At 51.8% G+C, this 27,555-nt stretch overlaps 1 protein-coding gene across 4 annotated transcripts in view; it reads left to right on the top strand.

Moving 5' to 3' along the window:
* The window catches only part of LOC144125365 (uncharacterized), a 220,291-nt gene that overhangs the window by 100,886 nt on the left and 91,850 nt on the right, over positions 1–27,555 (top strand). For 2 of the 4 annotated variants that reach the window (XM_077658682.1, XM_077658678.1), the window contains exon 2: positions 27,290–27,377. The exons of the other annotated variants lie outside the window; for them this stretch is intronic. The gene's annotated coding sequence lies outside the window, so the exon portion shown is untranslated. The remainder of the gene's footprint in view (positions 1–27,289; positions 27,378–27,555) is intronic. 4 annotated transcript variants of the gene reach the window in all.

Genomic DNA, 27,555 nt, shown 5'->3' with positions numbered 1-27,555 from the left:
CTTTTAAAAGCATTTTAAAAAAATGTTTTCAAAGATTGCTTGCTGCATCTATTTTTTATTGCTTTTACTTTTTTTGACGTTGGATGGCACTGCGATCGCAGGTGCTCGAAGGCCGCGCCTTTGGGCTCCAAAGGTCTCTGACGAGCTCCTTGACCTCCAAGGCCCTTACCGGCAAAGGCGCAACATTTGTGCCGTGTAGCTGCACTCCTTACGCCTTTGGATATAAGGACCTGATTCTGAAAGGCCTTTGCGGTGCCCGTGTGACAGGGGTATTAGTCCGCTGGAGTGTGCGATGCAGCCACTCTATTCGACGAAGGAGACTCGCTAAGTGCTCATTACCGAACCTGTTTTCCATCGCGCAACCGCACGTGGCGCAACCGGTGGAGAGCTCCTCCTCGCATTTAATTTATTTTTGTTATCGCCGAGCGCCTCTTGTCAGTTTTTCGTTAGTTCTACCGTGTCGTGGCTTCCCCCACTAAACTCTGCCTCGTTAGCTAGCAGCCGTGGCCAGGTCCCCTGGCGTTGGTTCCTTCTAGGCGCCGTTCTTACGTTACGGCTAACCGTAGAGGTCTCTGCGCGAGTGACTTCCTTTTATTGCTTCACGTTATCGCTATAAGCCTGCTTGCATTGTCGGGCTGCCGTGACAAAGCGTCTCGCTTGGCGGAGCGGGCAATCGAGCAAAGCATCCATGGCGCACGCGTTGCGAAAGGCATCCGCATTCGACGCCTCTGCGTGCGAGCGCGTGAGAAAACAACGCCCGCCAGGAGGGGGGGGGGGGGGGTGCTCCAGGGGATCGCGTTTCTCGGCGGAGAAACAGGATATGCCCTTTGGTCACCTGCAAGTCCATGTAGGTGTACGCCGTGCTTACACGTTCCACGACAGCATGCCTACGTGGAAGCATTGTGCGCAAGCGGTTGAGTCAGGGCATTGCAGTGATTGACTCAGCAACTTTCTGTCTGGTGGAAATATCGTTGCCAGAATTTTTCTTGTTCTTTTAAATGCACCGTGCTGGCGATTGTTCGACCCGTGGGGCGGTGTGTTTGGTGTAGGAGTAATACGTGTTGTTTGTACAGCCGAAGTTAAAGTGCATCAACTCAAGGGCGATCAGAAAGCACACACGTAGGGAGATAGGTTGCATACCACGCGCTGTGAAAATGGCATTTCTTGGCTTGCCCTGCTGAGGGCGCTGAGTGCCTGCCAGTTCTCCCTGCGCCTCCTAGCGTCACGTTTTCGGCATAATTTGAAAGATTTAGCGTAGCGGAGACGTTCTTGCGGGGGCATATGCCGGATTACCGGACACCTTCAACGCACGCGCAGTGACAAGGTGGGGTCAACTGCGCATGGAGAGGAGGAGTCCGGTAGTCCGGTATACTTATCCGCTTGTACGTCTGTGCTACGCTAAATCTCTCTATCAGGAAAGAGCTCCATGACAGAGATGCTATATAACGAAGTGCGACAGCCATGGCTTTGCTCACGGCACCAGACAGGTCTTTCGCGTGCGTCGGGGCCAGGTGTCGGTGTAACGTTTGTCAGTATATTTAGTTCGAGCTAAGGGCACCATTGCTGGGTTAGTGAAACAGCAACGGCAGGGTCAGCGTCAGGTCACCTCATCCAAGAACTCTGCGAGTAGGGTTCAGCCGGTACTTTCTTTGTGCACCTGAAAGTAGTAGCATCCGCCCGCTCGCACAGAGGAGGACACGATTTCGAGGGCACTCAGGAAAGCGTGTCGAGGTGTTGAAGAGAGCTCGGTTTTCTCGCGGACTGTTCTCTTCTTTCTTTCGCTCCTCCTCTTCTTTCTTTCTTTTTATTTTCGGGATACCCACTGGGACCAGGTATGGGCTTGGGGCTGTGCTCGGCGAAAGCAGGCAACAGTGTTGACGTTACGGTTCACTGGTCGCTCTGAGTGGCTCGCCCGAGCCCTGACAGGCGAGGGTTTCCCACCTCCGACACCGACCCACTGCGGCGACTGAGCCAGTCGGCAACAACCGCGCCACGTGCGGCTCTGCGAGGCGGCCGCTCTGCTGGACGGTGAGTTGGGTGCAGCAGTGAAAATGAGCGGCGAAATTTTCCCCTTGCGCTTGGTTCGGTAACGCGAACGACGATTGTATTGGAAGGTATTAATCTCCAGGAGTAGGAAAATTGTTAACAGCAGAGGAAGGCGTTTCCTTCGGTGGTTTCCGCTGACTGAGAGTGGCTGTGGCATTCGACAGTCAACGTGACGAGAAATTAGACGCCGAAGCAGTTAGACGGACTGTTTTGCCGTTGGAGAGTCAACGAACTGGTGCGTGCACTGTCGGGCTTTTTGCCTGTCGAGCCTTTCCGGTGTCCTTCATTTACACTTTGCTTCCAAGGGGAGGACGGGTAAGTCCCCGTTCTAAAACCAACGCAATCGCCGGGAGACGATGCGAACGTGAGGACTGAAGGCCGCGTGCGGTGAGCGGTGAAGGCCCTGTACTCGAGGCTGAGCTCACGCCACTGCACCGAAGCTACCAGAGCGCGGCCTCGGAGCCTAACATCCGCGAGCACAGGAAAGACAGCGTCGACAAGGAGGCGGGAACCGTGGAGGTGCCGACGGAACACAATGACACCTAAATGCGGTCCTTGACGGGGGAGGAAGTTGGGGGGAGGGGGGGAGGGGGAGGGAGTGGAAAGACGCAAAGAGAGATAGGTGAACCGCCCCGAAGCTGGCCTGGCGTTGCGCAGGCTGCTGGACTGGTCGCCACACCGCGGATATAGATTTGTGCCCCGCGGTTGGGGAGTGTGCTGGGGCGCCATCTGGGAGAGCCGCGCCCCCCTCCTGGGTGATGGGCGAGTGCATTGTGCGCTGTCGCTCTGACCTGTTCGGAGTTCAATGCGCCTGTATAGCGACCCCCCTCTCCCTACCTCGCGATCCCAGCAGGAACGCGCGAGCACATCGGGAGGGTTTGCATCTGTGGTGAGAGGTGTTCCGATTGCGTCTTTCGTGGGCGATTTAGGTGTCTCCATTTTTTATTTGGTTGCTTTCATGACCCCACTGTGGCATGTCAGCTCTCTCTAACTACCCGCACGTATAGTTATGTCCACGTTGAGGCTTTATGTTGGCGGCAGCCATGGGCCTCCACATCTCCTGGTAAATTGCTGTTCTTAGACGGCTGGAACAACTGGTCTCAGGTTATTATATCCCTTCTTCGAATCTTTTGATGCCAACTAGCCACTAGCCGGTGTGTATTCTCCTCGTTAGGTGGCAGGGCGATCACAGCATCGACCAGAAGTAAAATGCGATTTGACGTTATCTACTTCGAACGCCTTCGGTGTCCACTGGCGGAAAGTGTGCGGGTGTAGCGCAGAACCTTTATCGAACGCTTCCCCCTTTCCACCGTCACTCGGGCCCCGTGCGTAGGAAATCTCAAGTTCAGAGTGTCAGCTTATTTCGCGCATCCGGTAACAGCGCACCTGATCCGTGCGAGGAGCATGGAACGCTCCAATGGAGGCAACACAGGCAAAGCAAGACCTCCTGTGCGCTTTCAAAGCATTCTCCGTTCAAATATTGCCCCAAGGAATAATAAAAGAAAGCCCTCCGCCGTCGCAGTTTCATCCCCGTCATTTCGGAGCGAGAGTAGCGTCGCCCAAAGATAAATAACAATGAAACTCACACGAGCATACCCCACCCCCAGTTCGACAGGAAGTGGGAATGGGAAACTGCTGCTGCTGCTGCTGTTGCTGCTAGCCCGTGCGTGTCTGGGCGCCTCCGATTCCATTCTGGCCACCACACACTCACGCGTACCTACCTCTCTCTCCCCATCCTGTTTCTCCCACAGCCATAACACGACGCTTCGTCAGTATCGGTGCACGGCGGACTCCCTGCATCGCTGTGTGCTCGGGCCGTGTATAGCTCTTTTTGTCACTCGCCTCCCGGTCCTGTCCTGTCGGTTAGTGCCTCGGAGCTGCGCTGGTGCCGCCGCGTATTGTGCCTGCCTCTGCACCGAGAGGGACAAAGGCGAGCAAAAAGTGGCGCACTGTGTTGTGAGCACGACGCCGGGCGCACACACACACTCGCACACTCGCACACACGTCCAAACACAAACGACAACTGCAGAAGTACAGGAAGAATGGCGAAAGGACATTTTATTTTTCTCCTCCTCCTTTTCCCCATCCCAACACCATCCCCTTCTTCGTAGTCTTCCTTTTTTCTTTTCCCTTTCTTGCGGAACAGTTCAGCTGTGGTGCGTTGTAGATTGCACGGTGCGCCTTCCATCGTGTCCCGCCGCTCGCTTCTCTGTTTTGTTTCGCGGCTCGAAATGTTGGCTTCTGGCTCTAATCCTGTTTCTGCTGCGCGTCGCGCACTGCCTCGCCCATTCTCGCGGCCATGTGCGGGCTATGCGCGCTAAAAGCGAGCCCTGCTGCCGCTGCCGCTTCCCGGCTCTTTTCTTTTGCTGGCGGCACGCGGCCACGGTGTGGAGCGTGGACCAGCATTTCAAAAGCGTTGTAGATCTCCCGCCCGCATCTCTCTTCCACCTACTCGCCTCCGCAGTAGCTCTGTCCTGTGTATCTGTTCATATTTGCCTTCTCTGTGTTGTTCTTTCTTTTCTTCTTCTTCTTCGCATTGGTCTGCCCCTGGCAACGGTCAGACCGCGCTTATTTTATTTTAGTGCACTGTGGAGGAGGTTCCCGCCTGCAGATAAGCTGAGGACATGCAGACCCTGGGCGAAATCTGTGTTTTGAACCGCGGGCCAGTGGCGGAGTTTGGGCCGCACAGCGGAGCCGACGGGAATAAGATGCGCGAGTTTTGAAGAGCCGCTGCAGAGCTTGCAGACCCCCACCCTGTGGCGGCTTCTACAAGGCGTACGAACACTCGAGCGCTTAAATGTGTCTAACGTATTTCCTACATAGTTTTTGTTTTATAGACATTAACGCTGTTGAACTGCTTGCATGACCCCCTCGTAATTCATTTACCGTTTGTACTCGCAAGCATACCAGGGTCGTGGGGTGTTGATTTGATTGACACGGTGGGATCGTTGCTGGCGTCGAGTGAAGTGGGTCACCCCGGGGGCAGCAAAACTGAGCGCACAACCGTCAGCAGTGTGGAGGAGGAGGAGGAAAAGCTTTTATTAGAAAACTATAATAATATAAAACTATATAATGTGAAGCATAGTACCTGCCTGCCTCTAACTGCTCTTCACGCTTGCGTGGACTGTGCGAACAACGATCGGTGTACGGAAAGATTTACCGAGTTGATATCTGTTATTTTTTTATTAAAATCGTTTGTATACTGGATGAGGCTAATGCTTACCGTCACATATTGAACATAAAAAAAGACATCGTCCATGGAAACGCATCGCCTTTTGCCGTGATGGACTGTGCGGCATTTGTGAAGTACACCTTATAATCCTTTCGCTTTGTTATCTCTGTCCCTCAAGAGCAAATATGTTGTTTTTGAATTGTTTGCGACGATGTGCATGTCGAAGGTATAATTCGCGGTAGGTAAAAGCATGAGGCGTGGACAATAATATCTTGCTGCTTCTTGTCCCCCGCTTCTTTTGTTTGCTTGGCTGGTAGGCGTTAACACATCGTTTATTCGACGCGTTTTTTATGCCACGTTTCCTTGTGTATGTTGTGACCCAGGTTTCCAGAGTTCCTTCCTTTCTTCCTTACTTCATTTCTTGTGTGTGTGTGTGTGTGTGTGTGTGTGTGTGTGTGTGTGTGTGTGTGTGTGTGTGTGTGTGTGTGTGTGTGTGTGTGTGTGTGTGTGTGTGTGTGTGTGTGTGTGTGTGTGTGTGTGTGTGTGTGTGTGTGTGTGTGTGTGTGTGTGTGTGTGTGTGTGTGTGTGTGTGTGTGTGTGTGTCAGAATCTACCTCCTCGTTAGATTGTGTGTACCAACGTCCGGGCGGCTTGTGATGCTGCGAGTTCTTTCTTTCTTTCTTTCTTTCTTTCTTTCTTTCTTTCTTTCTTTCTTTCTTTCTTTTTTTTTCTTTTGTTGCTTGTTTGACACTGTATCAAAAACGAACTGTTTAAATGGATGACCGGTCCAGGGACATGTTTGTCCTCTGAGATACGCTCTACGCATGCAGACCCTGCCAGCCTCTGTCGCATTCGTCATCCCGTCTTGGTGCCCGTCGGGACAAGAAAGACGTCTACTCTTGTACCACTTTTTGTGCTTGTTTCTTCGAATATCTGCAAGCACCGCAGCGTCGCCCTGCTTTGTGCTCCGCGGGGCGAATTGTTTGCACATCCGGTACGAGTTTCGCGAGACACGTGTATACGCGCGGAAGGTAGCTGGAGGAGTCCCGATCAAAAGCGCCACCGGATAAATGGAGGTGCGACGGTCTTTGTGCGTCGTGTAATGTCTACCCGTATACACTGCTTCCGTTCTGTGTGCTTCTGTTTCGGGAAAGGGCTGCTTAGGTGCGTGCGGGGCAGCGTTTTCTGCCCTAAAAGCGCGAACCTTGTTTGAATTGAGTCACACAGCTCTTATGTAACTTCAGGAAACGCTCTTCTTTCTTCTTTCTCTTTTTCTTTATTTTTTTTATCTTTCTTGCATTGGAGGCACGATGTATCGCATATTCTCAGATAACTAGTCACATCCAAACGTGTTAGTCTTGGATAAGTTATTTTTTTCCCCGCGTTTTTATTACGTTCATTTTCCTTTCCGCTGCTGTTGTAGACATTGCTGCTACAAATGCGAAAGTTGGAGAGGCGATCGAGCAGCCTCTGAGAATGTGCTTGGCCGCTGGCCAGCGTGGGGCGTAGTTGGAGGGTCATTCGCGCGAACGACATCGTGTTGCGCATGGCCGCTTCCTGCCGCCCTGCTCGAATACCGGGGACGCGGAAACATAATGCAGTGCAACTACACCACCACAGGCATGCGATGCGGAGTTGCCGCCACCCGACGCAACGGCCTTTTTCCTTTCGAAAGCAGCCTGTAGCGTCAGCTTCTCCACGCTTATCGGCGACAAACGATCCGTAGTTTATTTGCTGCTCTCCACTGCGGGCTTCAATAGCATCGACGCATCCGTTTCCTCACCCTGACTGCGTACACATTCCCAAGTTTGGTGGCAGCGTGAGCGTGAACAAAATCGACGGCTCCCATTTCATAGCGGTCACGCGCGAGCATTTGCAGGGCGAGTATTCCAGTCGCCCACCGAGCTACTTTCTTCGCGCGTTTCCACAGCAGCTTCAGACGGCGCGCGCACACATCTCTGCCCACCGGTGGTCGTCTTGAGGATTGCGAAAGCGAGCTGTATATATATACAGACGAGCTGCCGCGTAGGCAACGACGAGGCGGCGACTCGCGATGGCACCCGGGAGGCGTCAATGGCCGGCCGGAGCCATTTGGCGGCTGCAGCTTTCCCCAGTGGCCCCAGTGTTGAAGTGGGCACACACACATCTGCTGCTGCTCAGCCAGCGCTGCCCGACTTTGCCGCGCAAGGGAGCCAGCAGGCGACCGACCGGCGGCGTGTCCGGTCAAAGTGCCCCCCCCCCCCCCCCCCCCCCCCGCACTCACGCACACACCACACGCCCAAAGGGCAACGGGAGGAGGAACGCGGCGCCCAACGACCCGCGATTGAACCCGCGCCGATTGGGAAACGCGCCTGGCTCCCGGGGGCTAACCCCGTTTAGTTGTTTTTTTTTTTTCGTACTTTGCCGAAATCTCTTTTCGTCCCTGAAGGAAGAGCTTGGCTTCGATGCGAAGAACAAACTTCATCGGGGCTTGCTCGGATGTCAGTGTGAGGGGATGTTGCACGGGGTGTTGTATTGCGAGATCCGTGGCCTGTTATTTTTTTAATGCGAACTGCGGCCTCCTCTCTTCCTCCGCTTCCTAATGATGCCACGTGCCCACTAAAAACGATCGACCCTGGCCCGAGGGCAGAGGAGCGCCTATAGACGAACCTTTTTCGCGTTTCAGTTCTTTCTTCGGTCTCCAGTACACTCCGCTTTCGCTGGTGATTTCATCTGCGGGGTGGTCTCCGATCTCTATCACACGACATGTGAGGAAAATAACTGATCTAGAAATTAGCAGAAGATGCCGCGAGCAGTGGGAGGTGGTATTTGGCCAGCTCGGACCTCTTAAACCGTGCTTTGGCTGGTGAAGGCGTGCCTGGTGGGCCGCAACCAGCCCGTGGACTCTCGGGCTTGGGAGAACCACTCGTCTGACTTGAAAGAACCAATAAAAAAGTTTCGTTCTCTCGCTTATCTCACTGGCTTGGCGTGACCCGTAGTTTCAGTACTGAAACTATCAACAGGGCAATACGAAGAATGAACGCTAGTATGTACACAAACCACTTCTGAGGCGTGACTTGCGTTCGCTTTTTTTTTTTAAGGTATAAATGAGCCGCCAAGGTCAGTAACGCGTTAAAACTTTACAGTGTGGTTTCGTGTCAGAGTCGTAGCTCTCCGGACCATTATAGGGCTTGGATACGTAGAAAAAAAAAACGCTTAACGCACCCGGAAGCTGCAATTAGCGCTAGCGAGAAGCGCGCACCGTTCCCCCAACTTCCGCCGTCCCTCGTTCGTCGCCGGCGAGAAAATAACGCGACAGGGGCCGTTTCGTGATCGGATGGGCGCATATATTACGCGCAAAACTGCGGCGAACATTACCGAAAGCGTGCGGCGACGGCCTCCTTCCATTTCCAAATTTCCGGCAACAATGACAACGGGTTATCTCGCGCTGCCTCCACAATAGAGGAGGAGAAGCGCGCGGCGCGATGATGACGCCAAATGAAGTGACGTCTTCATCTAAGCGGTGGCGCGGTCGTGGAGAGGGGTGGGAAAGGCGCCATTAAAAGCGAAGGCGACCGCGCTCCTCGAAACGAGATCATCTCGGCACGGTCAGGGGAAAATGGGGCGTTTCTTTTTCGCAGCCGCAAGCCGCCGCCATTGGAAACACTCGGCGCCGAAGCCGCCGCCGCCGCTATAGCCGCTTCTTCGAGATCCGTCCCCTCGCCCTGCGCGCCCGATCCGCGGCACTTTGTCACGTGTCATTTATACGCTCTTCTTTCTTTTTGCCTTCTTTCTGTCTCGCTTTTTCGCGCCCAATTTCAGCGGCGGCACTCCGGAAACGCCCTTCACCTCTCCTCACTCCTTCTTTTCTGCTATTCCGAAAGTGCGGGGAAGAGAGGGAGGTTTTTTCTTTTCTGCTATTGGGGGGTGGGGGGCTTCGTCGGCGCTGCGTTCTTCTAGTCCGATAAGAAGACGTAGAAGGATCCATTTAGAAAATTAAAAGGCGCGTCGCCCCTAAACGACGAGTCGCATCGGTGGTGTGCCGGATGCGCAAGCGTCGAAATGTAAAAACAAAACGAAGCGAGAGATGGCGCTGCGCGCGGAGACGGGAAGGAAGAGTTGATGACCGGTCAGTACAAACTCGCTCGCATCTGCATGGACGAATGCTTCTGTCCGAGCCCCCTTTCGCAAAACGCGCGAGGAGAAAGGGGGACAACGTCCATTGCCCTCGTCCGGCCAGCGAAGCGTTGGTAGCCAGGACTGCGGTGTGTGGCTGTAGGGATACGGTAGAAATGGAAAGCATCGTGATAACGAGCTGATGGGAGTGAAGAGGTTGAAGAGGAAAGCTCGCAGCATAGGAACAACGTTAACAAAGCGACGGCGCTTCGCCTTTTAACGTCCGTTTAATCGGCGTGCTGTGGAAACAAAGCCTGCCCCCATTACAGACACGCACCCATCATTATGTACTTTTTTATCTTTTTGAGCGCTCTTCGGCGAGAGTGCATGTCCTGTAATGGCAGTAATCACAACGCGGAGGCCTACTCCATTCGTTGACGTTCTCTGCCCAGTCCACTACGGTAAAGATGCACAGTACTGTTCAAAAGTTTTCAGACCACAGCGTTTCACAGTGTTCACCTTTAGGCGGTGCACCCGGGAACTGATATAGCACTCCTGATGCTCGAAAAGGCTGGGAAGGGTAGATTATAATGGCCTTCCTTTTCCGTGTTGAGGCAGTGGACCTTCTGCCTTTCCTGGACAAATGCGTAGTACTGCGTCACGCCCTTCAAGGTCAGCTCATCCATCAGATTAATCCACACAGGGATTGTGCAAGTTTCTCCACCGTGAGTGGGAATGGGTCGGAGTAGAGCAGGATTCCTGAGGCAAGAAGCTGGTCACCTTGTCCAGCAGGGAGCCTTGGGAGAGCAGCTTGTCCGCTTAAAAAGGGTGGCCTGAGGAGCTTTGACTAAGCCTGTACTTAATAAATCGAATGGCGATAACTTTTCCGCGGCAGTGACGTTTGAAGTTCGCAGTTTGTTTCAATAAGAAATGAGGGACCTGAGACAAAGAGTGAAAGGTTATTTCACTTGCCGGCGCTCTGGCCATATTTCTATTGGGAAGGTACAGCCACCCTATTCTTTCGTTCCCTTAAAATTCTCGAAGCGGGTTTGTCGAGCTTTTCTTTGTAGTGCGCGAGTGTTAGTACGTAGCGTTTTAGCATAAAGTGATAATTTTTTGCTCTCAGCAATTGAATAGCAGAAACGACTGAACGGGTTACCAGGTTAACGGGCTGCGCAAATAAAGAAAGAGGTTGGGAAAAGTTGTCGCATATAGTGAAGGGTTACGGAATAACGGTGCTTGTATTTTCAGGAAGACGGCTGTTGTATATTAGCGCCCGGGAAACGTCCTTTCTTTTTTTTTCTATCATTCTTTCTCTTTTCGCTTGCTTTGCCAGCCTCTCCTTCTATTACGAAAACGGCTCTGCAGTATTGACGAATGCGCGGCTGTTTTGAAGTGCTGCCCCAGCTTCTTGGGCATTATGGTAATCGCACAGTAATGGCTGTCGCGCCGCCGATGTGTGCGTTTCTGTGCGTTGGAACGCGTGGGTGCGGTGCTCGTTTTATTTTTTATAATTCTCTTTTCCGAAAATCTCAATTTTTATGCCACTTATGCAGTGCCATCTCTTTCCCGAATTTTGAGGTTGTGATTTTAGTGAGCCGCAAAAGAACAGATGGTGCGGCATGAAAAGGAAGTGCGCAGTTCCGTGTGCCAGCTAGAAATCGTACAGACTGCCGCTTAGGGAGCGAAACGGTTTGGTTTTCGCCTGTCAGAGCAATTTAAACAACAAGAAGCGTTCTAACTTTTGTCCCGCCCTGTCGGTGAGAGTATGCTTAAAGAAATGATGCTACTAAAAAACAACAAAACCAAGCTAGTCCATTGCTGAGCGACGTGTTTGACTGCCAGGAAGGAAGACTTCACCATGTGGCACTAAGAGCCGGAGCTTGCAGACACGTTTCTGGATGAAAATAGCCTCCGCGACCTTCTATATTGCACTGGCAGCCCCGTCTTATTCCACCTGTCGGGTCCTCGAAATAATAAACGTAGAACGGAACCAATTTAATGTTGAGTCTTCCCCTTTTCGGAAAGCGTACGCAGCATGGGCGCTCACGAAAAGGCTCACCTTGATCACGTGATGATATATGAACTGGCTATATGTTCGCTGACGGCCAACGCAGTTAACCCATGCACTGCACGGCCTAACGTGAGGTCGCGTACATAATCTGATCGAGGTAGCATGGCGCTTGAGCGCGCGAGAGCTGTCAAAACACTTTCTCACGCGCAGTTATGCGAACAGCAGCCGCAACAGCAGCACCGTGCATGTAGATAGCTCGCGCCGAGCTGTCGACGAAACGCGACGAAGACGACGGGCTGGGAGCCGGCTCGCGGGCGCTCTGCTTCTCCCGGCGGGCGGCCGTGTCTGGCCGCAGCGGCGGCAAGCTCTCGCGAGGGCGTCTAATTAAATTGGCCGTCGCCGCCTCCTCTTGTGCCGCTTCTTCTGGCCGGATGGTCCGCGGCCGCCACCGCTGCTTCTGCCGGCGACAGCACCGCTCCGCTTCTTCGCGGCGGCTACTGCGGGCGGCGTTGGCAGAGGCAGCCTTGCCCTCTCCCTCCCCCTCTCCCCCACCCCTCGCTTTTCCTACTGTTCGCCTTCCTAGCTGTCCCGTACACTGGGCCGTGTTCGTGGCCCTCTGGCCTCGACGCGCACCCAGCAATTCCAGCTAGCCGGCCTCGGGTATGCGAAGGCGGCGACGCGGCTTGTCGCCGAACGGGCACGCCTTCACGCGTGAGATTCGCGAGGCGAAAAAGAAAGCAAAACAAACAGAGGTGAAATAATGAAACGAGACGCGCTTGTGAGAGAACGCGAGGAGCGCTTCGGAAGCTTTGCTCAGTTGCTCTTTCTGCGTCTCGAGTTTTCCGAGTACGGTTCAGTTGGCTGCACGCTTTGTTTGTTCGGCCATGTGTTCTTGTTCTCTTTCTTGATAAATTTACATAATCACGTTGTATTTGATGGCAGGGGTCAACATTCGGGCTACGCAGAGACGACGGAGCTGTCAGATGGTCCGGGTTAATCTGGACCAGTCGGTTTTCTTGGTAGCGGTGCGTCGTCGGTTTAGGGCTTGCGTCTCGTATACCGTGGGAGCTCGGCGCATCTTAACCCTCTGATGGAGCGCTTCCCGCGCTCTGATTCAGCATTATGCTACAATGCCTTACAAATCTGGCGCGCGAAATAATTTCAAAAAAAAAAAATTCAGGAGGCAAGAGTTGTTCCGGAGCAATTTAGTTAATACTCAACATACGCGTTCGCTGGTGACCTCGTGGTGCTTTTATTTAAATCAAGCGAAAAGGTCACTAGCGGTAGCGACACGAAGTTTTACTGATTGATTTACGCGCTTCTACCATTAGTCCTAAGGGGAGTAGTACAGGGCCCTTGTCTCTGTCATTACTGCACTTTCGAGGAGGCAGCAGCGGCGAGTTTCATTACACAAAGAGCATGCAGCAATTACTGTGGCTCCGCTCCCTTACGCAGAGATTAAAACGAACGACATTTCGCTCGAGTTCGGTCTCACATCAGCACGAGCATTTCTCAGCTTTCGCAGTTCCCTTTCGCTCTGCGGGACCGCAGTTTCTGAGCCTCGGTCGTAGACTCGTAGGATTGCGTTGTTTGTGTATTAGTTTCTTTGCCGCTTTCCTTGTATCTCCTGTCTGTCTCAGGGACAGCGACTGGGCGGGGAACTGGGCACGGGCGCAAAATGCCCAGGGCGCAGTCATAGTCCTCAAAATATTGAAGGACTGTGGTTGTGTCTACCGAGTGCCACGATATCACTGTGCGGTCTCCCTTGCGACGGATCGTGAGATGCCGATTGTTGGAGAGAGAGATGTTATTCAACTGTCTCCGTGCCATGTTCATAACACCCAATGCAGGCTGTACAGACGCTGCACGTACGTGGCGCAGCGTGTGACAACTTTGCAGCGGCCACACTCGCAGGAGGACGCACGCCAGGGACAGATTAGTTACAGTTTAACGTCATTATAATGACATTGAAGGGGCCCGGCGAATACTTCGTTATAGCCGCAACTTCGTTATAGCCCGTGTTGACCAAGCTTCAAAGCGGAATCGTCATTCCTTCGTTATGTCCATTATTTCGTTATAAACCGTTTATTTATAGCAGGTTATAGCGATGTTCTAATCTATAAGGATGTGGTTTCAGAGTGTCGGGACGAAACTTCGATTTTGGCACTGAAAAAAAAGCGTGAATGGAGTTCATTCCGCCTAGTTCCCGATTGTTCCGTAATTTCCGATCGCACTCAAAATAATTCGTGGCTTTCGTATTCAGCGATGACTCCCTCACGTCTTACCTATGAAGGAAAACAAGAGCCTCCGAAATCGAGGAAAGCATAGATAAATGTTTCTTTTTTTTTTTAATAGGGGGTATCGGAAATGAATAGTGTAATTATTTAAGGCTCGAAGATAATTTGCTGAGGAAAATAGAATGATGCTTTGACGACGGACGGATGTCGAGTGTCTGGAAATCCACGATGAAAGGAAGAAGGCGCTGGTAATGTTGTAACGGGTGGCCGGGGGCTCGGCAGTTCATTCCGCAGCCCCCTCCGCATGATGCGAGAGGATGGTGGGAATCGGATCTAGAATCTCGTGTAAGAGGCAGGACCAGGAAAGAAGGGAGAGGGGTGTGCGGGTACAGAAATTCAACACCAGGACGAAGATGAGGAGGAGGAGGAAGAGGAGGAGGAGAGGAATGACGGGAGTGAGAGAGAGAGGGCATAACTAAGGTGTGGGTTTGGCAGGCTTTTCCTTCTCTGCCTCTGTTGCTCTTCTCTTTCTTTTCCTTCCTCTCGTCCAGGACCCCCCACCCGCGCCTTCCTGTGCTAGTAGGCTCCACGTTTTTTGGGCAGCGTCTCTTCTTCTCTTCGCCCCTTCTCTTTCATCCCGCATTCTTTGTCTCCGGTCGGAACAGGTGGCTCGCATGCATTCGAAGAAGGCGCGTTGCGCAGCGATGAGATCACGTTTCGGCAATGCCTGCTCCTCAGCCTCCTCCTCCTCCTCCTCCTCAGCCTCTTCCTGCAGCCTGCACTCCCGCGGTTGTTTCTCGCTTGCTTACGTACGTTGTTTTTTTGTGTGTGTGTTTGTGTGTGGACGCGTATTTCATTCCTTTCTTTTTGTATACTTTGCATTAACGCAGTTTTAGATCAAGAGGGACGGCTCGGGGGAGGGGGAGGGGGGCTGCATTCTAAAAGTCTGCTACTCGGAGCACGTGCGCGTCAGCTCGAATAGGCGCAGGCGCCGCCCGTCGATCCGTATTCTCGGCGGCGCGGCGGACTCGGCCCAGGTTTACTGCTGTCGTAAAAACAAGCTGGCCTCCGCTGCTGCTCTCGAAAAGCTCAGGTCTCTATCGGGTTTCGGGTCTCTCTTCTGTCGGGGCCTGCGCGTGCGTCTACCTCATTCCAATGCGTGGAGGTAACAGCGCGAGATTACAAATGGGCTGTCCGAAGCAGGAACGCGAGGCCGCACTCCGTTGGTTTGGGTTACTGGAGCTGGTCCATTGTTCCGCCACGGCTGTTGAGTGCATATTGAGGCGCGTAACATTACACGGTTGCAGCGTGATCTTGTATGTTCGTACATTCGATAGTACCTTAGCGCACTCCGATGAGGAAAATACGCCTGAGTGACGCGAGATGTCGGGGAGTGAGCTGAATAGCCGAGACAGGACAAACCGGGATGCTATGCGTGCCGCCTTTTGTCGCATTCTGTACTGCTACTACTACTATTTCCCTCTATGCACAAGACTGTGTTCGTGGCTTGTAGATAGGTGTGTGCGAATATGCGAAATTTTCGAACAGCGAATCGAATATCTTCCGAATGAAATAGTCTATGTTGAAAACAAATTGAAACGAGCCGAATATGTTCTGAAGCATTCAAATGTCTTTATCTGGAATGAAATTCGGATCAGGCGCGCTGTAGTTTTCTTCGACGACTGCTTTGAAAGCAGGAGCCACTCTGACGACGCACAGCATGCTTCGGCGATCGGTCTGCGCGGGATGTATGGTTCAGCGCCACGACGCGGTCCATTAGAGTCGCGGCGTCCGTGATGCCCACACATATATATCGACAATAAATTGTTTATTACTTCTCATTCACATAGTGTCATGCATGTTTGGGTGGCGCGGTAGGGGCCAGGGAGGTTCGGAAAGTCCTGCTTTGATAAACTCGGCCTATCTTGGATGGCGATTTTGGATACCAGATGACTAGTACGTGGTTCTCGCCCCTTTCAACTCTGATGCGTGGTGCTAGATTAATTGCTGTCGTTATCGGTAGTATTATCAGCATCAGTATATTATAAGTATTATTTTCTGCCTGACCAGTGCTTGTGTAATTGCCTATGTTGAATTCCTGTCTCGCTGTGTTTGATGTACCACTGTTCTCACTGATATGTTACTCCGTAGCATCAGCACCGACGTGTAATGCGGGTGTTAGGCCTCGTCAGGAGGCATCTCAGTCTCCTTCAGCCTCTCCCCGCGGACACCATGTATTGTCGTCCGAATTAAATAAATAAGTAAAATAAAAAATAAAGGCAATTTTCTATATGCATAACACGACGGCCATGCAGTTAGTTTACTGGGTTCGTTTTGCGTCTTCCTCAACTATAGCCGAACGGAAGACAATTCTCAAATCAATATTGAGTACAATATAAAATTGGGCGAGTTGATGTAGCTTCATATTTTAGCATTCATATTCAAATTTCGTCTACGTTTTTTCGTGCTGATAAAATATGTATCAACATTGAGCATTGGTGGCTATGGCTGTAACTCCATAAGTTAATAGCGCTGTACGATAAAGCCGCTGCCATCCTTCACTAGATATATTTACCATAATGCGATCCGCTGTGGCGAACCGGTTCAAAGCGCGGTTCAAACCGGTTCAAACCGGTTCAAAGCGCGAAGTGCGCATGCGCAGGCACTACTCAGGCGCAGCTCGGTGGGTCTCCACGGAAGCTTCGATCACGGACCGCGGTAGGCTAAACCTCTCCAGTGTCGCTCACAAATATTAGTTTTCTACGAATATTCGCACAAGTAGCGAAAATACTTTAGATATTCGATTAGTACTGGATTCGGTTTTCAGCAACTTAATTCGTATTCGATTTTTAAAAAGTACTGTTCTCTCACTCCCGCCCCTGGTTACAGGACCAAGCGCACATGGTCGCGCGACATGAACGAACTGAAGGAATTGCACCTTGTTCCGAATCGAAGTACAGACGCCGAGGAGCGGGCGAAAATTGAGCATTCCAGGTGTGGAGATAACGGAATCAGCGGAAGAGTGATTGCCAAAGCAGAGGCCACATATCGCTGCCCTTTTTTACAACCTACCCCCTATAAAATTCGCGATAGCCGCCGAATGGCCGCGTTTACGAGTTCACTGAGGGCAGCGGAAACAAAACGAACATAGAAAAGAGGAATCATTTTTGCGCGTAAAACTGGCAGCATCCTATAGTTTCGTCGCCGGTTTTCCTCTCATTTTTGGCCTTCCTTTTTTTTAACAGTAAAAACACCCGAGTACGGATAATGGTTTTCTTTCCCGCGTTCTTGAGCCTATCGCTCTTGCACGCTTTCAAAGCCACATTTTATTTCTCCCAGATGTTCGGTCAGTTTTCGCGAAGCGAATGCGTCGTTCCGGCGTAGCCGCCAAGGAGAGCCGGCCGCAGTCTGACACTAAAGATACACTGGGCGAGCTCCTCCGAGGAGCCGCGCGGTTGTTTCCGCCCGGCAGCTGTAGTCCGGGGAGAATCCAATAGAGGGAAAGGTCGTGAGAAAAAGAAAAAAATTAAATATCTAAGAGTGGGTGGCTCGATGCGCCGTCCCGGGCTGAGAGCTTGCGCAGCGCAGGTGGCACAGCAGCTCACGGGGCGCGCGCAACGGTGACCACGCGGGGCAGCATACTAGTATACCTGAAGCGAAGAGGACGCAGCAATTTTGGGGGCGGGACAGATAACGCGCGCCTCCGGTGTGCTCCTTCCTCGCATCCGGATCGCATGCGGGCCGTGATCAGAGCCAGCTGCAGCCGTGAGGCGTGATGGTCTCGGTGCGAGATGCTTTTTTGTTTTTCTTGCTCTCTCCGTTTATTGTTGAGGTGGATTCTGGAGGGACCGACACAGCACAGTTTGGGTTACTGCTTGGAAATGGCACGCAACCGGTGTTTGTCGCACGTGCGTATGATTTTCCTCGGCGCCCGGCTGTCGTAAGTAACGTTGGGGGTGTTGGTCTTGAAGGAAGCGCTTCTCGAGGGGCACCCAGGCGTAGCGAGCCTTGCAACAGTTGCCTTTCACTGTAAATACGACCGAAAAGCGACAGGAGAGACAAGACTTGTGAAAGGGTAAAAAAAAAAAAACGATCTCCCAGTGACCGCACTTCGCAGGGCTCCTGGACCACAGGCTTCTAATCTGCGGGAATTTAGACAATGGGTGATGATGTGACGGGGAGACGCTCTCTGTTATTGCTTGCTCACTTTGCTGACCGCGAAGTGCTTCTTCATTCGCTCCCTCCTTCACCATTCCAACACGGTTCGCTTCGTTACTGTTTCTTACTGCGCTTGCCCTTTTTTCACGAAACTTACTAGTCAACAAAGGAAAAGACATGAGCCGGCGGCCTCGTACAGAACTTCTCGCAACTCTCCAGCGACTCGAGTCGCTGAAAAAAATAAAAGTTAATTCCTTGTTGCCTGGCCGCGCACAATTTTCTGAAAATGATATGCCCACTGCAATTTTCCCGCGCTAAAGCGCAGGCTGGATGCTTTAACTCCGGGTTCAAAACATTGCTCGCGACAAACTTAACCGTAGTCATGACCCATGTGTGTTGCGAACTTTCGACGCTGGATGTTCATGATCAATTCTTCCACACGCGACAATCCCGTGCCTAAAATCTTTCCAGTTCTGCGAACGGTTCCCCCCAAATGCAGCGCCGGACGTGGCTTCTGCCCTCGGGCTGTCTACGAAGATAGGTCCCTAGCCCTTTATGAAGCGAAGAGGATCCGCGCAGGCCTAACAAGCATTCGGCATAAATCTCCCAGTTGGGGCCGGACCCTTTCGAGCCCCCTCATAGATTCCGGAGACCGTGCCGCACTTTGCCTTTGTTTGTGCACGCTTGCGTCCGCCGTGACACTGGCTTCGCCCCTCGCACCGCGGCGGCGAACGACCTACAGCGGTTCGGGGTCGGCAGCCAACGAACCGTGGCGTTGCCGCTGCCTGGGCGCAAGCGGACGACGGCGTTTCGTTCGCCCGTTCGTGCTAGTCCGCATGGCCGCCCTGCGCGGGGCTCGCGTGTATGCGTACGCGTCCATTGTTTGTCCACGGTGGCGCTTGTCGTCGTGTCAACGACCCGGCCACGCTTTGTTGTGAGGAGGTGCAAGCCTTGCCTGCCCGTTTCTCGCGCTCCCGTGGCGCCATCTGTATTGGCGTGGCTGCACTTGGGCGTCCTCTCTCCGTGCGTTGATTCTAGCCTTCGCTTGCCCGCGGGCCACGAGATCTTGCAGGACAGGAGTTGGCGCTTCTGTGTACTCTTAATGAATTCGTCTAAGACGTGCGACACATTGCGGCTGATAGAGTGTGCGTGTAAAGATTGCCCAAACCCGTTCCTGCTGGAACGGGTTTGGTGAATCCGGGCAGACTTGAGCTGTGTTGATCGCCCGTGGCAACACATATCAGCGGCAGCAGTAGTGACAAGAAGGGAGGTCGGTTAGACATTTTTCCATTGTTTGATTTGTCTAGTGCAAGTTTTAATTCATTACCTCCCGTAGTGAAGTTTGAATTTTTTTCTTGAAGAGTTAGCGCGTTGTCGTGCTGCTGCGATAATGGTTCTGCAACGAGAGTACTGCGTGCCGCGGCCGCGGCGAGCGCGAATTGATGGATATAACGCTCTTTCGTTGGAGTGGGCGATATGATGACGTCTGTCGGCGCAAGCTTTACCGAGTCTTTCGCCGAGACTGTGATATGGCGGGTTCTCAATTATCTGAAGTGGGTACGCGAGATCAGTATTGATGTTATATAGTACTTCGAAGAAACGAAAACAAAAACAAAATAAGAACCTGTTAACGATGTAGGCGTCGCGCGAGCACATCTCTGTACAGCGCGAATCGCGTATCTGAAATCTTGCTGCTTTGGGCGCTTTGGACGCGAGACATCTTCAGCCGACGTTGCCGCTTTTGCCTGACAATCGGGTGTCTTCATCACGAAGGGACCCCGAAGAGGAAGCGAATAACGATACAAAGAAATAAAAATCATCGTGCCGAACGAACGAAGGGCGAATACTGGTTGGAGTTTGCCTTTCTGGTTGCTGTCGTTGACGTGCCCGCCGAACGGAGTTTCTTGAAATGCTAGGCTTTTAGAACGGTCAGCCGCAGATCCGGAACGTTGCGTCTTGCAGGAGGAACGAGAATTTAAAAGGTTCCGCGGGTTTTGCAATCCCTAATACGGCCTGAGTGCTTGGTAACAGACGCTCAGTAGAGGCTGAGTCGGCTGTATATAGCGTTGCCACCACTTTTGAACTGTGCCCGGCGGGCGCGCGTCTCACGGTCGCCAGGCGCCAGCAGCCGTAGCGGCGGCAGTGTCGTCGGTTCCTAGAAGTTTTGAAGCCATCCTAAAGGTTACCGCAACACACGCGCGCCGTGTCCGAGCGCGCAGCATGGCTCGCATCCTGCTTTCACGAAGCTGTAACCCAATAAACGTGTCGCCGCCGCTGCTCCCATCCAATCCTCCGTTAAGAAACAAGCGCATCGGACTGAACAACAGCGAAAAACAAACACTAAAAACGAGACGCAGAAAGAAAGGTGTACAAAACCAATCGCGATGAAACTCCAGGTCCGCTTTCGAGCGCCCCAGCGAACTGCTTTCTTATTTCTCAAACTTTTGAAACCTGATTTGTGGCCCAGTCTGATTCCCCCCGGGCAACGGTGGGAAGAGGACGGGGAGGAGGAGTGGGCGAGAGATAACGGCCAGAAGAAAAGGGGCGTCCCGAAATAATCGCGAAAAACTGGCAGCAGCAGCAGTGAGCAAACAGCGCAAGATGCGTCGTCGGGACGACGAATGCCGCCCGGGAGCCGCTGGGCGGCAGTGGGAGGAGGCGGGGGTGGGGCTACGGGAAGAGTAGGGAAAAAAAAAAGGGGAGCTGCTGTGCGCCGAGTCTGTCTCTCTCTCTCTTTCGCGCGCGCAGCAATTCTTGTGCCCTGCGAGATTCTCCCGTGGGATATAACCCTTTTCGAATGCCGAGGCAAGAGCAACCGGCCGCGTCGCCAAACATAACAAACAAAAAAAAACACACACACCAACCCGCTATTGTGCGCCTCTGTCTGCCTTGTTTCTGCCGCGTTCTCGTTCATCCCTGTGTTTGTTTAGAGCGTGTGCGTTTGTATACGCCGATGCGCGTGGTTATATGTGTGACTGTGTACTTCGTGCTGCTTCAAAGCTTGGCCAGTGCCGACGAAAGGCTGAAGTGAAGCGTTGAACGGCGAGTGACCTTTTATTGGTGTTGAAAATGCCGCTTCTTATAACCTCATTTTGTCTTCCCTTTTTCTTGATCTAAACGCCTATTCGCTCCTTTGGAAACGTACTAGCTACTGTTTGTTGCGTATGAGGAAGCTGCTGCTTGACCCACAATGCACAAATCGTTAAGTCGGCTTCGCCTCGTTGTACTTCTTCCCAAACATAGCGTAGCTGGTATTCGGTTAGTGGACGATAAAACGATAAAAACATGTTTCCGCCACACAGGTGGGCGTCTTATCGCAGTAACCATGCACCTAGACATGTCCCGGTGTATAGAACGGAGACTACGAGTTTACGTCTGTTTTCTAAATAGACAGTTCCACCATTAGATGGACACGCGACATTGAGGTGAAGCCGGATTAACATTTATGAAAAGAGCTCTTATATATGAAGGAGCCAGCCATTTACAGTGATTTCAACAACACTTCAACCAAGGTTGCTTTAGAGTTTGTCGAAAGCTTGTGAATGCTTGTTCTTTGTTAAGAGGGCGTACAGAATGTCAGTGGTCGAATATTTCATCGCTGAACAAACGCAGGCACATATCCCCTTCCCTGTAAACAGGCAATGAAGGACTTACCTTTCCATGATTTGATTAAAAAAACCTGTAGCTCCGTTTAGGCCGCTTTTCAAAAATTGTCATCAGAAAAAAAAAACATCTTGCCATTTCTCGCGTTGGGGAACAGAGAAAAGCTCGGGTGAACACGGAAAAACAGCTCGAACAGGCTCTTGACTGGCGAAGCCCGAGAACTCTTTTTAATTGAGCCACACGGGTCTCCCCTTTGCGCCTTTAATGAGTGCGCTCGTTAATTTTATGGAGGGAAACGTCAAGGACCACGCAGACAGGCTTTAAATAGTCCCCGCTTAAAAAGTTTCCCGTTTCCCGATCCGCGGCAGGAGGAAGTCAACATGTTTACCTTCGAATGATGATCATCCTCATGTCCTAACCAACGCTGGTGCTTCTGTGCAACTAACGAGCATGCGATGGGCGGGCGAGATTTTCTTTCCCGAAAACAATACGCCGTCGTCTAAAACGCTGAATGATTATGCGTTGCAGCTGCGCATGAAACACTATTTTACGCGCTCGATTCATCGCCCACATCTCCTCTTTCGATGGCTCTCGACATGCCCTCGCGTTTACTGTAACTCTGTTATCCGAGTAGTCGTAAGTTAATGACTTGATCCCACGAAGCCTCATTAGATAGTTGATGAATTTTCTCCTGCCGCACATGGCGCTGCGGACGATCGAGCTCCCAAGGCCTATTAATGGGGCTGCAAAGTATAGGCTTCTCGACAGGAGTAAATAAATTAATGCAGCGCGAGTTCATTGCCCTCCTCAAGCTTTTTCACTCTGTTGAAGTTTGTTCAGATGTACGTAGAACGGAGAATAAATGAACGTAAGTCAGTTTTGCCCCCTTAATCCCCTTTATGTGCGCTGTGGCAGGTTAGCTTGTCGTCTACCTTAATGCGCCTAACGTATGTTTCCTGCCTAACTTTGCCGGAATTGTTCTCTTATTATTTGTTTTCGTTAACCAAGGTTTACATTTGCGCTGTCGTGAACAGAGAAACAAGACCCGTGTCGTTTTGTCGTTGTGCTCCGTCTTTGCGCCGTGTTTTTTGTTCTTTCTTTAAATGTAGCAAGCTTGGAATTCATTGCAATGCTGGTCAGACTGCCGCTCCTGTTTGAACGCCAAAAAACTTTACAACTCAAAGAGGAAGAACGCGCTGATTGTGATAAGTGTAGAAGAGAGTTTGGTGAACAAAGAACGGAACGAGACTTCCCGAGTTGAGAAATATCCGGGCAGATTGTGCTAGTGGTCGATCTGCCAACACCGAGAAGGTCTCGTCAAACTTTCGAAGGAAGCGGCTGGCGAAAATGGCGAGAACGATCCGAATTTCCCTCTTCCCTCCCTTTTCTCCCCATCTGCGTCCTCCGTATATATACGCCTGTCGCCGTTTATTTATTTTTATTATTATTTTCGTAGAGTCCTTTTCTACGTCGCCGTTTTGAGAGTCGCTAGAAAACTCGAAAAGAACGCGCGTGGGAAGAAGAAAAGGTTTATGGCCACTTATGAGGCGGCTGTCCAAGGTGCAGCGGCACTTTCCCTGAATCACTGCGATTCGCGGCCGGGTCGTAACCGCTGTATCGCGTTTCACCACGCGATTTCTGTCGCCCGTATGCAGGTCGCTGTTTTTCAGCCTGCATGTGTACATCTTTGTTCCCAGCGACGACAAAGCTCTAACACTAAAACCGCCCCCCCCCCCTTTTTTTTTCTTCTTTCTGCCTCTCCTTGAGCCTTCCATTCGACCCTCTTGTTGTCAGGGCCTTCCAAAGCATGTACCGAATTGTTCTCGTACTTGCCTGTTTCGACGCAGTATGTGCTCACTGTCTTTTTCTCTTCCTTCCTTCCTCTGTGGATGCTTCTTGCAGAGCACACCGCCGTGGAATCTCTCGATGCGCCGTGTCATCTCTTCAGTGGTATTCTGCGTGCGCATGCGCTCTAAACACGAATACGCCTGTACGAGAGTTAAAAGGAAGTAAGCAGTCTTCTGGCACACTCTAGCGCTAGGGAGCAGCTCTCTTTTTACACCTTTTTGTTTGGGGGTATACAGGTGTTATGCCTCGCACCGTCGTCAGGGGGAGTCACTCGCCGCGCAGTTTTGCCGGTTATTCAATGTCGTTGGAGGCCATCGTCGCTCGCACGTACACAACAGAGAAAGCAAACGATGTGTAACAGCAAAAAAAAAAGAAACGAGCAAAAAACGAAGAAACTCGAGGAAGCAAAAGATCCGTGCTTATATATGTGGTCGGTGCCGCGCTTCCGAACGCCGCTTGTAGTATTCCATCGGCTCGTGCACCCAAATCCCCGCGCACTTACGGAAACGCGTACTTAGCTGAGAAACTGCGATGCGCCTCCACGGAGGCCCCTCCGATTGTCCTTCGCATAGCAGTAGGCACGCGCTGCATGTATGGGGAAGGCGAATAGGATAGGGGTGGGGGGGCTGGAAACGTGTGTTCGGCGCATGCAACGTGCCACTTTTTCATGTAGATTGCCGCTCTCTCTCACTCTCTTGGCCGCGGTGTAGGGAGAGATGATAGCGCGCTTCGCCTGTAGTGTATACATGCGTACGGAGGCTATTTGGCGAGCCTGCGCTGCGCGACCCTGCCCGCGGTGATGGCCGTTTCCGGTGCGCCGTCCTCAACCTTTCCTCTCCCTCTTCTTCTCGTAGGTCTACGCGCATAGTGAAATGGCGAAGATTCCGGCGGGAGCATGATGAGGGTTTTAGACGAAAAAAGACACGTGTTCTTTCGCGGGTTTCTCCGCGGCCTGCATGCAGCGGCGGAGCCCGTGGGAAGATGCGCCCAGAGTGCATCCGGGATTTCGTTGTGTTCTCTGCTCGGAAAAGAAAAGATAGAAGAATGGGGGGGGGGGACAAACTGCGCTTTGTGTTCGGTGGGTTTGTGTTCCTGCTTGGTTTGTGTTTGTTCCTCGATTTGGTTGTTTCTCACAGCGCCGAGCGTTTCGGAGAACGACATACGCGGTTGTGCAATTTGTGCTCAAATTCTTTTCTTTACTTTTTTTTTTCGTTTCTGCGTTCGGTTGTTTTTTTCTCGTCCAGGAGCGTGAGTGCATCGTAGCGCGCATCGTACTTTCCGAAGAGAAAAAGGGTAAAATATGGTGGCGGTGTTGAAAGGCCGTTGTTGTAGCTGTCACTGCGCTCTTCGCCGCCAGTGCATCTTTCCGGCTAACTCGCGCTCTTTGTTTCCGATTCGGGGCCGGGCGGAAATGCGTTCGTGTGGGCTGAACGCGCGCGGAACGCGATTCTTTAATCTCCGCTCACGTCATGCTGCGTTTTTGTTTTGTGCGTGTTAGAGGGTGTATATGCGCAGAGCCGTATATTCCCTATATGCGATAAGAAAAGTATAAGAGAATGTATGCAGTGCGTACACTCGCTGGCAAAATATTCCTTTTGGGAGCTACGTACTCTTTGCAATAAAAACATGTGATACAATTCAGAAGAATTTCTGTAACTTACACGCGGCGCTGAACACATGTTATCACCTGTTTGCACCGAAATCTGTTTTAAGGAGAGGGGGAGTGATCCCCCCCCCCCCCCCCCCCCCCGCCCTCTCCTGGGCGAGAAATTTTTACACAGGGAGGCCATGCTAAAGCCCTGTATTTCGGCGAAAAAAAGGTAAAAAAATACATGGTCCAAGTGAAACCGCCCGCGTATGGTGTTTGCGTCCGCACGCGCGGTGGTATACAGTACATGCTATGGGCACCGTGCAGGACCCAGGTTAATTGAGCGTTGTGTAAAAACTATCTACGTCGGTGCGCGCCACCAGACGCGTTCTGTGCTTCCTAGAGCTTGCCCTTTCGTTCTGTAGAGTAGGCTAAATGGGAACACAAAATACAAGGGCCACATTGCCGAATAGCTCGATTTTTTCAGATGGTGAGAATAATTAGGAATGCAGGGGTTTGGAGTGCCTTCTTTTACTCTTTTGGGAACGTCATGCGGCGAATCCTGACATGATTGCCGCCTCACTGCTCGTCGGAACGAGAGCCATTCACTGTTTCCGTCGCTTCGGATTATAGAACTTGTTTGAGGACGTGAAAAACATTGTCCCTGGTGAGTTCAAGTATGTGCTATTGTAGACTGCTGCACAGCAATTGATCTTTGACCACAGAATATCCCAAAGCAACGAGCGAAGGAAGAATACAACGCGCTCCCGGGCGGTTTTGCAGCATCTGAGCGGCACGGGCCGGCGCGCGTCTCCCACCCGGTCTGCCCTTTCCTCCGCTAGGGTGCGCGCATCGCACCAGAGTTACTCCTGCACGGTGCCTATATATAAGTAGCGACCAAACGACACTGTCGAAACACCATGAGATTATGCTAATGTCCACTAACCGGCGTATACGTCAGACTGTACAATGTTGTTGTCCCGAGTTCGAAACACGGGCGCCGGTAATTTAATTTTCTTTCGTAGCAAATTGCGCTTCGGTGGTATAAAGTTAGCGAAGTTCCCGACCTAAAAAATCGCCGCTGGTCGTTTAATCCGCGCACGGCTGAAGAATGCGCGCTGACATTCTCCTATTAGGTGTACTTGCACTGTGGGCTGCCTCCTTGGTTTCTAGCCAGCCGTATTCTTCTTGTTAATGCACTGAAATACAAAAAAAAGAAAGTCGGAATACTCAAAAGAAGGAACTTTTTTGTTTGAGCTACACTGCAGGGGAGCTGCGTTCCCAACATCTTTCTCTTTCTTTTTTTTCTTTCTCCACCTTTTCGTCTCGCACTGGCACCGCCTCGGTAGGCACTAAGTTTATTTCCCCTGTATTTTTTCTTCACTCTTTTGCCGGGCATTCCGCGCATTCTTCGCGAATTTGCCGGATAAAAATGGCCCCTACCTAGAGAGAAGACAGAACAACCACTCTCGAATCTTCGCTCTGTCTCTTTCTTCCTTCCCAACTCCTCGCTCTGTTATGTTTTTGTTTCCGGTTTCTCTCCCGCTATACGTGCTGCAGCTCACTTGATTCGCATTCCTACGTTCCTACGCTGGGATTTCAGCGCACACGGTGCACGCATACCGTACGCTCGCACCACAGCTATATATTGCGCAGTGGCTCAGGTACTGGTGGTTGGCGCCTGGGGCCTTTGAAGTAAAGCAGCTACAGCGGCTGTTTTAATTTGCCTAGAGATTCTCCCGACCGACCATACTCTTTCGTGCGCGTCGCCTTCGTATACACATCGCGGTTGCCTTTTGTGCGCGCATAGCGGCCTGAACTTCCCGCCTTCTCGGCGTACACGGTTCGAAAGGAAGGAGGGAAAAGAAATAATTCGCGGCTGCTGCTCTTTTGGCTGCGACTCTTTCTGAGTGTGGCGTAAAGTTGTCATAGCTGGGCGTGCTCTCTCTATTTTTGGCTTCGGTCCACGTCGGAGAAATTCCACGTTTAAGCTGTTTCGCGTGCGGAGCACATCGTGATCGCTGCCTTTTTCAGCGTTTGCTGGCTCTGTCGCCGCTGTGGGTGAGCGCCTGCCTGATGGCCGCTACGTGCGGGGGTGGGCTGGAGGGGAGGTCTGGGGTGTTGGGGGGGGGGGGGGGGGGGGTGGTTAAAGTAAAAACTGTGGAATTCCGCATCGAAACGTGGCGTTCCGCCTCGTGTGTTGCTCTTTTTGTTTTGCCTTAGCGTTGTTTACTTATCGGCAGAGAAATAAATCCGTACCCTGCTTTTGTTCTGCCCACACGCGCAATCGTCTTGACGGGGACACGGTGTTCGCTTTTCGCCGTAGTTTAGAGGGGGAGGCCTAAATGCAGCCGGGAACGGCAGAGAACGCGACAAGAGTTCGCGGTCGGCTTTTTGTTCTTTTTTTACTTTTGCACTATATTTTGCTTTTTTTTGCCAGAATTATTTAGGAATTGATTATGGTTGCTAGTGCATTGCCGTCTACAGAATTAAGATTCTAAAATTGGGTTGGTTCTGCTTTCGTTACAGGTGTCCGCTTGCGGCGATCGTCAACTGCTTCTCTCAACTTGAGGATGTGCAAGGCGTAGTAGGAAAGGGCACTGACATTGAATTTACTGTGAGTACAGACCATTCCTTTCTTTTCTTAGGCAACGAAGACTTGTATCCTTCGTACCATCTGAGCGGTCAATAGCTGATGCTAGCTCAACGCCGCTTAAATAGCAGCGGCTGGGCCAACTGGTTGCATATGCAAAGCACTAGCTGACTTTGTAGCACCCCATTTAGCCTGCTGCGAG

The sequence above is a fragment of the Amblyomma americanum genome, chromosome 3, assembly GCF_052857255.1.
Source record: "Amblyomma americanum isolate KBUSLIRL-KWMA chromosome 3, ASM5285725v1, whole genome shotgun sequence".
Taxonomy (NCBI): domain Eukaryota; kingdom Metazoa; phylum Arthropoda; class Arachnida; order Ixodida; family Ixodidae; genus Amblyomma; species Amblyomma americanum.
Note: the sequence above shows the minus strand (reverse complement) of the source record. Positions and strands in the feature narration are given on the sequence as shown.